This window comes from Ambystoma mexicanum, chromosome 1p (assembly GCF_040938575.1).
Source record: "Ambystoma mexicanum isolate Mex_15411 chromosome 1p, UKY_AmexF1_1, whole genome shotgun sequence".
In the NCBI taxonomy this organism is placed as follows: domain Eukaryota; kingdom Metazoa; phylum Chordata; class Amphibia; order Caudata; family Ambystomatidae; genus Ambystoma; species Ambystoma mexicanum.
The window spans coordinates 1,260,248,938-1,260,261,549 of record NC_090921.1 but is presented as its reverse complement, the minus strand read 5'-3'; the positions used below and the strand labels follow the sequence as shown (position 1 = coordinate 1,260,261,549).

The window sequence follows — 12,612 nt, the reverse complement described above, 5'->3', positions numbered from 1 at the left end:
GGGGCAGTACTGATATATGATAGCTACACAAATCTATTATTCTGTACCTTTCTTATATTGTGGACTGTTCCTTGAACGTTTATTTTAATGATGATTTTTGGATTGATGCAAGTCTTAATATTTTTTATAATAATTGTTAAGCATGAATGCAACTATGTGACCTCACAACATTATCATGAACTATGATTTATTTATATTGAAAACACTTTATTAATTTGAATTTTTTAGTACAATAGAAACCCTTTTATACAAAATTAATATTTCAATATCTTGTTAGGAAGCTTGAAGATATCCTTAACACTTGGGAGTTGTCCCTTGTGTTTGCCTGGACCTCTTTGTTGTTCTTGAGCTCCTTTTTTTAAAAAAAAAACTCTTTTATCTCTTGCCTTCTATTTCATTTTCTCTGTTGCATTTTTTTAATCTTGATATGCTATTCCCCCTTCATATGTGTCATCCTTAGTCCTTTGGTATGATCCTACCTACCCTCTCATTTTGCTCTGAATCTCAATTCTTGCTCACGAGTAATCGTCCCCTTTGGGCCCAGTCATGCTTCCATTCTTTCTCACTCTTGACTCCTAAGATATGGAATTCTCTTCCTTTTTCTGTTCGGTCTATTACTTGCTTTACCTCTTTTTGTGTTCAGTTCAAATCTACTAATTTACTTTCTTCCTCATAACGAGCATGCCTCTGTATTTGTGCCATGTGAACATTTTTCTGTATATAGATATGAATAAAATACAAATACACGGGCTCAGGAACACTGCTTCTCTTGTCCGACCTCTTTCTCTTCTTAGTTTGAATGTTGGATCTGGGTACATGAGATTTGGAGGCTAGGGATGGTGGCAAGGATCCAAGTCGCCATCTTCTACCCATCACACTAGGCAGATTAGTTCACCTTTCAGTGAGGCCAATTTGGTCACCTCCACAATCCAGTCCCCGATATGCACCCTGCTAGAATTCCAGTTGTGAATTGCTGAATGCTCTCCTACACCTAGATACGCCTTAGCCCACAGTCCAGCATAGTTTGCCATGCACCTTTCTAGTATACCATTAATTAGGATCAAAAATAGGTTCACCTGCAGAGCTTTGCCCTTGACCAGGGCAATCCTCTAAAGTATCTCCTGGCACCAGAGAAGAGTATTATGACAGTATTGTATAAGTTAGGTTCTAGTGCCAGCTAATTTCCACATTTCCAGCATGTGTCTGAGAACAAAGGACCTACGCCTTTCACTTCAGTCACAGAGCAAAAGAGTCTAAAGAGAATCTTTTGTTGAATCTAGCAATCAGATGTGTTGAACCATGATCTTACAACATCACATAAAAGAGACTAACAGTTATTTTCTGTGGTGCTTCCCCCGTTTCTTGGTACTCAAATATCTCATTATCTTTGACACCAAGTAGGAGGTTCACTTTGGAGGACTTCCATCTTCTCGGGTTCCCTGGACAGAACATTGTCCATGAGTGTACATTGCGTTTGCAGGGTGGTTTTCATAGAGGCGTGGAAGGTCATCAAGGATGGTTTGAGTTGTAGATAGTACAATATTTCACCTGATGGTAGATGAGATTAATTTTGCAGATGTCAGAATGAGTTAACCGAGTTACCTTAGGGAAGGTGGGATCACACAAATATCCCACCAGCGACTCAGCAGGGTTAGAAATTACTGGCAGCTATTGAGCTCCTGCTCTTCGCCTAGGAGGGCCTGGGTAGCTTAAGAAACAGTTACCAGGAGCTACTTTAGTCTCCCTAGGACAACCATTGCCATACAATATACATGTGTGACATTAACTTTGAGCATGTGGGAATGTTAATAAAGAAGAAGTAGGACAAATCTAGTACACACTTAAATGTAATGGGCAAAATGTTAAAGTATGCCTCCCTGTGGAAGTTTGATTTGTGTAGCGCTGTGTACTCGCTCCTGGTTCCCCAGTGGTAGCTCCTACCTACTGGGCGATGCCCCACCCCCAGGTGCTGGGTTTAGCTCCTGCTCATTGGTTCTTAATTTCAAACCTTGCCCAGACATCCCACCTTGCATGTTTCCTGATGACTTCATTTAAGAGGTTGTGCCTGATGGTGGATAGTTTGGAAATATATTGGCCTATTCCTTCCAGAGTAGGTTGATAGGTCAATCCCGTAGACCACACACTTGCCAGTTCCCATTGCATTATTGTCTATACATCTGCCAGATTTATTTTATTTTATGTGGGATCACAAAGAGTTCAGCCTGCTCATAAATGATTAGTGAACCTGTGCTACCTGTACTCAATTGGGTTCTGCGGATAGATGCCACTTTTCAGCGGAAATGGTGATTTACCAAGAATGAAGCAATCTGGTGAAGTGGTTCCACAGACATGCATTGATAAGTCTACACTTGACTTGGTGCAGCGGCAGAGGCTTCCCTTCAGGAACAGATCAGCTGCCCTTTGTGATTCATTGGTCAGATAACTCAGTTATTCCATTCATTTACAATGGCAGCAACTCAGAACTTCGAGATAGGCCAATTCAAATGGTCTAAAACACAAAGCTTGATTTTTCTGAGCTATCTACATCATTGTTCCATAAACGCAAGTGTTTCTTATGAACCCCTCATTAAAAGCAAAATGGCTTCCTAGTCTAACCAGAAACTTAATACGAATAAATGCCCCCTGTGTAGATTGGAGAAGCTGTTGTGTCAGCAGTGAAGAGATGGCTCTCCTAATGAACGGAGTGCAGCCTGCTTTCAGTGTGAGTGATTGCGGGGGCCAGATTTTATTATTGCACTCCACAGATTAAACTGGCTACAATTCAATTGAAAAGCATGTTTCAGGTAGTAAGGCATTTTGCCAATTCCGTCTCCTCTGCCCATGTATTCAGTAGATCGCTGCTGTTTACTTGCACCTCTTTGAAAAATCCTCAGTGGACCCATATATTTTGGTGAAGATTTTAAAGAGGGCAGTGTCTGTGTGTGTGTAATTGAAAACACACATGCAGCTTATATGTCCATATGTATCTGCATCTCATGTTCGATATAACAGTGAAAGTGACACCCTTCAGGTGGTAGACAGCGTCTTCTTGGAAACCGAGGATGAGAACACCTTTCTGCTAGTTTTACTGGACCTGTTGGCTGCTCTTGACAAGAGTCGACCATGATAAACTCCCTGAGATTGCCCGAGCCTTCATGGGGATGGTAGATTGATTCCTGGACTGGCTCAATCATATCCCACTGACAAACTTCCATCTGTCCAGGTGAGGCCCTCCTAGTCTGCTGACACTATCCTTGTCATGTGTGGTGTGCCCAGGGGTTGATCTGGTCTCCAACTTTTTTCAATCTTTAAGAGCAAATTCCTTCTTCTTTGCCTGGTTGTCTGAGCCTGTACTTCTTGCCAAAGACACTGTTTCTCCAGCCTCTCTTTCATCTGCCCATTGGTTGGTGTTTTGGCGTGATAGCAAACTATCTACGCAGTTCTATATCATAATGTCCCCTGGGAAAAATTCGCCAGGTAAGTAACATTTTTTCCGGCACCCCTAAAAGCATTCCCCCACATATTCTAGGATGGGTATAATTTACTATTACAGACTCCAGTCGTAGAATATTTGGGGAATGTGCTTGATTTTCTTGGGAGTGCAAATTTGGGGGAAATGTCACCCCTTGGTGACCATTTCTCAGGTGCCTTTTATCACTGGATACTATGATCCTCATTACACGGATGGCGGAGAACCATGGCGCTATTAGCGCCATGGTTCATGCCGGTAAAATACCGGCACCGCCTTGGCGGAAAGGGGAATTACCACCCCATTCCAAGGTTGGCGGGGCGGTAATTCCCCCTTCCACCATTGCCCTTCCCCATTCCCATTTTTGCCCCATAGGGCTCAATGGGAATGGGGAAGGCGCTAATTACGGTACCGCAAATTGCGGTACCGTAATTAGCTCCCTGGGTCCCTTTGCGGGTTGGTTTTTAACGCCTGCAAAAAGCAGGCGTTAAATCCCCCAACCCGCAAAGGGACCTCGTAGTAAGCCGGTAAGGATTTACCGGTACCGGTATTTTACCGGTACCGGTAAATCCTTACCGCCATCCGTGTAATGAGGCCCTATCAAGGCAGGGGCGTGTACAAAAACATACCCTGCCCCATTGCAAAACGCCTCTGCTTGGGCTTATAAACCAACGTTTAACAGCAGAATTGTTTAGGCCAGTAGTGCAGGCATTGGTTTTATCGCACATCAATGGTGGAAGTGGACTGTTGATGGGAGATCCGAGTTTCTGCGGGGACTTTGGGATTCAGCATTGCATAGCTCGGCCCGGCTAGTAGTGGGAGCGAGACAATTTGATCACATCTCTCCTATTCCTCCTGCTCTGTCCTGGCTCCCCTTTGAATCAAGTGTCCTGTCCTTAAGATGTGCGGCACTGCCTATAAGACTGTATCACTAGAGCCACTTTCGTATTTGGAAGCAAAACTGCAGCTAGCATGTGCCACTAGAGCAATGAGCAGAGATGCTCTTGCTCGGCATCACATACAGCTAGGCCTCCTGATCTGCTTTTCTAAGAATATGGAACTTTTTGTTTGACTCCCTACCATTAGCCCCTATTCTCCTAATATGTGTAAAAAGAATTGAAATGTACCCAATGACTAAATACATTGGGTTTATAGCAGTTAAGGTATTTCCTCTTGTACTGCGTCTAACATGTTGATAATAGTCAATAGCCTGAATTGTTCACGATTTCATTGACATTTTTTTTTTTTACTGCTGTACTTTTTTAATGCTTTTACATTGTGCTGAGCTCCTTCTGTGCTTTGGGACACTTCTGTGCTTAATCAAATACCTAATATAAAATAGGTAAAATAAAGCATTCCTCTTTTTTCAAACTGTTCACAAGTACAGGAAGAGAGAACTAAACATGAGATGCATTTGTAGATTTTAAGCATTTTCTCTTTTATTTTTCTGTGGCATTTCGTTTCCAATGCTAGTAATCTGCAGTGGCAGACTATTGTGTGCAGTTGCCATATTTGTGGTTTATGTGATATGGCCAATACAGTCATGCAGCTGCTTCTCAATGCTTCACAAACACTGTATTGGCAACGGCGAAGGGCGTTCAGCCAATCAGGGGGCTGGAACAGCGGGCGGGAATATACAATCCCGGCGGATGTTCCCTTCCCCGGCTCAGGCTTTTTTTTCATTTTGTTTTTCTTCTAACATGGGGAGGCAACAGGAAGGCTCTCCCTGTTGCCTCGCCACATTAGCAAACCCCAATTTTCCTCCCCCCCACCAACTTACCTGCAGGACCGGAGCCTTGCACTGCTTTTTCGATTCTCCTCTCGTCAGGCTGCCGCCATCAAAATAGAAAAGGGACTATGTCCCTTTTTGATGAGGGCGGACATTTTGGAACATGTTTTCAATTGTGGTGGCCATTTTTTTGCATTTTTTTTTCTCTGACGGGAGATGCGCTCGTGCATAGTCGATCTCCTGTCAGATGAAAAAAAAAATTATTCACACCCAGTAAATCCCAGGAAGTGAATAGCTTTCTCACCACAGCAGAGGGGTGTACATGGGCTTTAATGGCCCGCAGCCCGAGTTTACGCCCTCGCTTTGCTGGGGCCTGCCAAATCCTCAGGCTGGCGTGTCTTCAAAGCCCATGTACGCCACCGAACTGGGGAGTGAAAGCTTTATTATAAGCTTCTTCTTCCACATTCATTGGTCATTTCAATAGATGAGTGTTACTTGTGAATCCAAATAACATAACCCAAGGTTGGAAATTGATGGGGGTATTTAGCTTCTTATAGCCTAGGAGAGCCTGTTTGGCCTGACACCAACAGTTACAAGGAGCTACATTTGGCTCCACTGGCCAACTGGTGCCATACAAACATATCCATACGACATTAACTCTGTGCATTTAGGAATGTGTGTAAGTGAGCATTAGGGCACATCCAGAAGACATTTAAAGCATAATGGGTCATATATCACCCTCATTACGAGTTGACCTCATCTGGAAATAAGGTGCCAGTAACAACGTATACCGGCACCTTTCCGGACCGCCCAACTCCAAGTCTGCCCATTTAGGCTCTGATGTACCGGCAGGCCTGACCTGCTGGTAGAAACATTGCCGGTGATTCACACAACCCCATCCCATGGGACTCCATGCCATGGGGAGTTACCAGCGTCTCCGCCTTCCATAATATCCCGGTACACTGGGATATCGGGCGGTGGAGACGGTGCAGTAGTTCCCCGGTATCCTGCCAGAATTACCAGCAGGATACAGGATAACTTCTAATGAGCCCCATTAGTCTGCATCTCATGTGGGGGTAAAATTGCTGCACACTATATAATAGCTCCTGGCTCCCAGAGGTAGCTCCTGCTACCCGGATAATACCAAAGGCCCAGAAGCTGCTTTTAGCTCCTGCTAATCAAATTCTTGATGATCCCTGATAACCAGTCAATGTTTATACTGAACATTTTCTCTGTTCCTATTATGTAGATGAGTTGTTAAAACGATGTATATTAGTTTAGATGCAGTAGGTACATTCAATTTAATTCAAACAACGGGATTTGTTTGTGCTCCTTTTTCTATACATAAATGTGGAAAATCACATCAAACTGAATGGGAAAAATAATTCATGATCTGCGGACACGATGCACGGGCTGGGGACTGTCTGGACTGCAGCCTGTGGGGGTTTGGGGGGGGCTCGTAGAAGGTTGGGTTGAGTTTTTCTTTGAGCATGTCTGGATCGGCAACCTGGAAACCCGGAAGCAAGCTGGGATAGCGAAGTCTGAGAGGCAGGGTGGGATGGGGCTGCCCGAGGATACGATTTCAGGAAGGGTGGGATGGGGCTGCCCGAGGATACGATTTCAGGAAGGGTGGGATGGGGCTGCTGGAGGATACGATTTCAGGAAGGGTGGGATGGGGCTGCCTGAGGATACGATTTCAGGAAGGGTGGGATGGGGCTGCCCGAGGATACGATTTCAAGAAGGGTGGGATGGGGCTGCCCGAGGATACGATTTCAGGAAGAGTGGGATGGGGCTGCCCAAGGATACAATTTCAGGAAGGGTGGGATGGGGCTGCCCGAGGTTACGATTTCAGGAAGGGGTTCGAGGTGGGACTATCTCTGTGCAAAATGGAAGAAGAAATTTACAGGGACATGTTTTAAGAGGCTGCGTGGGTTGAGCAGGATGGAAATAGACTGGTACTTGTTTGCGGACGTTATGGCGCCTGCTTCTTCCTTCACAGGTTCCTTGTGTTTCCTTCACAGGTTGGCGCAGGAGTTTCTGAGAGAAGATAGCCAGGCGTCATTGCTCAGACTGTCTCCGTGGATGGTGGTGAATTCTGGGAGCACTCTCTGGTGCGGGAGCGCAGTTCACGAAGGACGCCGGCATAGAGAGATATTCCAGGTGAGAAGAGGAACCGATCCGTAACGCGAGTCCAGGAAGCCCCCCAGCCATGCTGCCCCTCCACACCCATTGACCATCCACACTGAATAGAATAGACACACCTAGAACTTAAGACACAGAAATAATAGATTCCTAGGCAAAGAAAGTTCTTACAACCTGTCATTGGTGTGCAATGGCCTGCAACCAGCCTATTATTATTAATGATAGTGGGGAAAGCCTCCCCCTGAGGAGAGTGCATCTGCTTTTACCTCCCACTAAAATGGTGGGCACCTAACGGGATGCCAAGGGGCTTATTATATTTTGGGGGACATCCCGTTCTTTCATGGGTCCCACATCCTCCTCCCCCATCGCTAAGCCTACATTTGTTTCAGTGTCTCATTACTTATAAAAACTCTCGGTGTACCCACAGGGTCTTTCAGTGATGCAATGAGCTAAGCAATCCCTCTCAGTTCTGTTCCGCTCAAAGCCATGGGAGGTGGCCCAATTAGACTTCCCGGACACCAAGTAACAGCATTGGTCAACCTCTCAGTTCCAATAGCTCCCCGTGCCTACTCTGGTAGGTATCTAAATAGAGCAACCCAGCTCCACGCCTCAAGTGGCACCACCACAGCCACCAGAAAAATGCAATCTTCCCCGGCTGGGTGGCCCTTCTACGAACCACCCAGGCAATTATTACTATACTCCCCAAAGACTGAATCATAGCGAATATATCTGCCCAGATGCCCAGCTACCGCAGGCATACCACCCAACCAGATTCCCTCTCTCCTCCCTGCCTCTCACCATAAGGTGGCAATCTCATTAGCACACTGTTACCAAAATCCCCAGGCGGGGCCTGTTGGGGAATATGCCATGCTTTCATCTCAGATGCCATCAGCATCTCTTCAAATTCTTACTTGCCGGTGGCAAACAGCCCTCACTTCAAATAAACCCCCGGGGGTAGAGCAGGTGAGAGAGAATTCCCTGTGGGGCCCATTGTTGCTGACCGGTCTCGTCGAGGAGGCCATCGAGTTACTTGGATGCTGATGGAGGAGTTCCCTGAGGTGACTTGGCTGAGGGTGAAAGGGGCACTGGTAGCAGGGTCAATGCCAGCGTCCTACTTTCTTTATTGCTTGACCCCTACACATCTGCTGCAGCCTCAGATGCTTCCCCGCCATACCACCACTTGTAATTATGCCGGACCAAGAGGTGGTAACGGTAATTCCTTTCGGCGGGATTCCAGCATATTTACCTCTGGAATACCGCCAAACTTGTAATGAAGCCCAATCTCTTTGTTGGCCAACTGTTCTCTCCAAACGGTGACCGCCACCAGCATGGGGAACAGCTCATGGAAGGTTAGTAGCCAACTCGCTAGCCCTCCAGCTCTCGGGCCAAATCCTAGCACACAGTTCCTTTCCTCAGAATGTCACGGAAGCCGGTTATCCCCTCACAGACCCCGCCAAGAGGCCCATGCCCAGGGGGCAGTCGTGATCAAGGGCCTGCAGCATGGTGATAGCAGCCCATCTAGGAGGAGAAAGGTCTGTGTATGTCAGATGGAAGGAAGGCTGGGAAATATCATATCATGATAGAAAACTGGTGGTCCCTTTCTTGAAAACACATTTCATTTCCCCAAAAGGCATGTTTAGGGAAAGGAGCATAGTGTGCTCACGAAAAAAAGAGGTACGAAAATAGGATATCCGATGCCTGTCATCCTCTTACGTACCAAGCAATGCCCCGCGGCCTGTAATCATGCCACGCGCTGCCCGATATGAACACGTATGTGTTTATTTCCAGACATAGCTTGGAAAATGATGGGCTAAGAAAGACACAGGTGATTTGCAATTCTTGAGACATGCCTTGGACTGGCGCTTGGGGTTCACCAGGCTTGCCAGTGGGTGGTTAAAGGTGAACGGAGAGAGGAAAAGCTGTGTTGATTGTTAGCCTCGAGCATTAGCCATTCCTCTTTAGAACTTCGTTATCCCCCCAATGTAGCCCATATCTTTCTGATTCCAAATGCTGGCCTGGTCTGTAATGCTGGCAACGGGCTAGACTGAGTGGGGGATGGAGGGGTGCCTGTGCTCTGGCACAGTAAGAGGGCAGGGAGCCTTGTTCGTGGCTCTCGATTGCTGTGTAGATTTATAAATGTCGAGAGGGAAGTTGTACACCGAGCTCTGAAGGCCTCCGTTTTAGGCGGTATGACTTTTGCCGCTTTGGAACAGAGGATTCTGGGACTCCTGCGTCATCTGGACTCACAATTGAACTGGAGCTGAAGTTATAAGAGAAGCAGCTACGGTGGAGGGGTGGAGTGTAAGGGTTCGATAATGTAGGGGGGAGAAGTTAGGGGGTGTCACACCCATTCTCTTAATCGATAGCAGCCGTTCTTTCTGTCCATTGACTGCAGGCAAATTGGAGCTCTATATGGAACTGCGCTTCTTTTAAATTATTTTGTACCATTCGATTTCCTTGGGGAAAAATCATAATATTAAGAAAGATGTACCCTAACTGAACATTACTAGGATTTTAAAAGTCAAGGAGGATGTGTGTGCCATATAAAGCACCAACTGTAGAGCAGGAATGCCCTTGAGATGGGGTGACATGAGGCAGGGATGAGCCTTGAAGTGGGATAGGCTCTGGAAGCAGAGATGTACCCGCCATATATTGGGCCTTGAAATAGACATATCCTCAAGTCATTGACACGGGGGTGGAATTGGCCCACAGGGTAGGAAAGGGTTTAGGCTGGTGATGGGCTTCTGGGAACAATGGGTCCTGAGTGGGGATTGGCCTGAGGTAGAGCTGGCTCTTGGGAGGGAATAGAACAGTCTGTGGGACGGGCCTCAGAACAATGTTTGGTAAGCACCAAAACAGTTCCTCGCATGTACAGCCGATGACGCCCCAACTCAGGAACCTGAGGTGAAGAGCATGTTGACAGGAGCCAGTCTACAACGTTCTGTGTTGTAAAGGGCCCTCAGTGCTCCAATGTTCACCTCCTGAACTGTCCCCAAGTTATGGATAAGAGTCGTGAAGGGCGCATGGGCATCCAGAGCCAAAACAAAATACCTTTGGGTCCTGCCACTCTTCCTTCCCACCTTATAATGTGCCTTGTTCTTTCCTCGCTAAATCTCAAGAGACCTGGTGAAGCTGAGCAAATACCATATTTTCCTGCTGCGAGGTCGCGCCAGTGAAATAGAACTTCCGCATTCCCCCGATGTGATGTCATAGCTGGAGGATACACCATTTACAAACATCTTTCAGTGCTAATTAGCGCCCATCTAAAACCGCGAACAACGAGCTTGTTCTTAGCGTTAAATGACATGCTTATATACCAAAATAAGGCATCTAGAATGAGCACCTAAAATGGAGATTTTGCACTTCTAATAGCTTCCTGACCAAGACTGCATGTGTTAACAGAGAGACTGAACCCCCTCCACACTGATACACACACAGCATACACACACACACGTGTAGTTTCTTTTTAACACCGCCTGTACCCAGGGGCGGAAAGGCCTACAGGGAACTGTACATTTCCCAGTGGGCCTCTGCACCCTGGGCCTCTTTTGTGTGCTTTCTTACTTTATTTCCAAATGTTCATTTGGGAAAAGGGTTGGGCTAGCTCGACATGTGTTACATAGGGGCATTTGAAAATGATTTCCAAGGCCTCTTTTGGGTCCGCGTCCACCCCTCCTGTTCCCATGACTGGCTGGCTGGCCTGGCTGAAGCGCGCCAGCATCAGCTGTAGTCACGGTCTCTAGGGCACGAGGCCGGGAATGGGATGTGTATTGATTGGCTGCCACCTATAAGATGCTCTCCGTGATAGGGCCTGGCACCCGCTCTGTATTGCTTCTTGCCCTGCATTAATGCGTTGCCCGGTGTTCATTTTGTTTTTCAGAGCTGGGGCCAAAGAAGACCACAGGGGACCCGGGGAATGAACATTGGAGCGGGACTGCTGGTCTGTGTAGGTGAAGCTCTGAGACCCCATAATGAGGAACTCCCCTCTCACAGTTTGTGTCCTACAAGAGTGGTTATTGGGCTTTTTGTCTGAGTGTACACCATTTTGTTTCTGTGTTTGTGTGTGGTACTGCATGTCTTCATTGTGTTTTCACCTGTATGCTTTTATTGTGTGTACCTATAGCCCTGTGTGTACCTATAGCCCTCCGTCTGCACTGACATCAATCTGTGTCGGTGGTCTACCATGTGCACATCTAGACCTGTCCCGTGGCGTGTCCAGTCCAGAATCTTTTGACTGGGGTGGCCCGAGTGGGGCACTGATTTATGCAGGGGTGGCATGAATTACCAGCTCTCTTTCTCATACACACACACACACACACGCGTGTGAACGCGATACTGGGGTGGCACCTGGGGTGACCAATCAGATTCCAGATGTAGCATGTGCACACTCCTCTCCCCAGGCCACTCCCTGGACACGCCTATGGGCCTGTCTTAGTAGACCTGTGACTGCGGCTGTGTGTTTAGCAGTCTATCTATAGGTGTATGTGACTCAGTGCCTACGTGTGTCCCTGATTAAAGCTCTGACTGTTCTTGTGGCCTTGCATTACTGCCTGTGATTTATGTGTCTCTGCACATTGCCTTTTCTGGCACTGTAACTGTCACTGGGCAGATATAGTATAAATCACAGGCATCATTTAACAGATCGCTTCAACATGACAGGCTCACAAACACACACTAATCTGAAGTGTCACCTTTAAGAGACTAAAACACTGCTATGGGTATACTAATACATACAACGGGCCGAACCCCGCCCCAACTCTCCCATAAAGTTCCCTCCACTCATCATCCCTCACTCATCAAGTCCTCCAAAAATATGCCTTTCCCCCACCTGTATCTCCCACTGCAAAACCTCCAGTTCCTGCTCTGCCCACCTGTTCCCTAGGCTAACTTACTCACCAGCCTGGCGTAACCTTGCCACCCAACCTTCCCAAAGTTGCGCAAAGTACCTCTAACACTGGGTAACTAAACTTACCTTGTAACTCCGGCGCTCAAAAAAATCCCTCTGCTCCACAAATTCCCCCTCCAGATCCTTTCCTGGCACCATGAAGTGACGCCATCACTGCGCGTCTCTGTATTCCCCATGAACGTTCTCCATCTTCTGTTCGGCCCCCTCTTGCACCAGAGTCCACTCCGATCCTCCTTTCCTGTCACGCCGTCCCTTACACAGAAGTCCTCTCTTTCCCTCTCTGTGGAAGCCCTGAGGCATCCGTACTGACTTCCTGATCCACTTTAATGATGTCATGGCCCTCCCATTGCAACGCTGACTGGGCCC

The 12,612-nt window shown here is 47.0% G+C and overlaps 1 protein-coding gene and 1 long non-coding RNA gene across 5 annotated transcripts in view; one reads left to right on the top strand and one right to left on the bottom strand.

Annotated features, from left to right (window-relative positions):
• Positions 1 to 12,612, top strand: part of SYT3 (synaptotagmin 3) — an 835,659-nt gene that overhangs the window by 348,413 nt on the left and 474,634 nt on the right. For 3 of the 4 annotated variants that reach the window (XM_069605085.1, XM_069605091.1, XM_069605097.1), the window contains exons 3-4: positions 7,220 to 7,358; positions 11,221 to 11,286. The gene's annotated coding sequence lies outside the window, so the exon portion shown is untranslated. Of the gene's footprint in view, positions 1 to 7,219; positions 7,359 to 11,220; positions 11,291 to 12,612 lie in introns of all 4 variants that reach the window. The other variant, XM_069605103.1, reaches the window with a different exon arrangement.
• The window catches only part of LOC138452761 (uncharacterized), a 118,216-nt gene that overhangs the window by 94,362 nt on the left and 11,242 nt on the right, over positions 1 to 12,612 (bottom strand). The window lies entirely within an intron of this gene.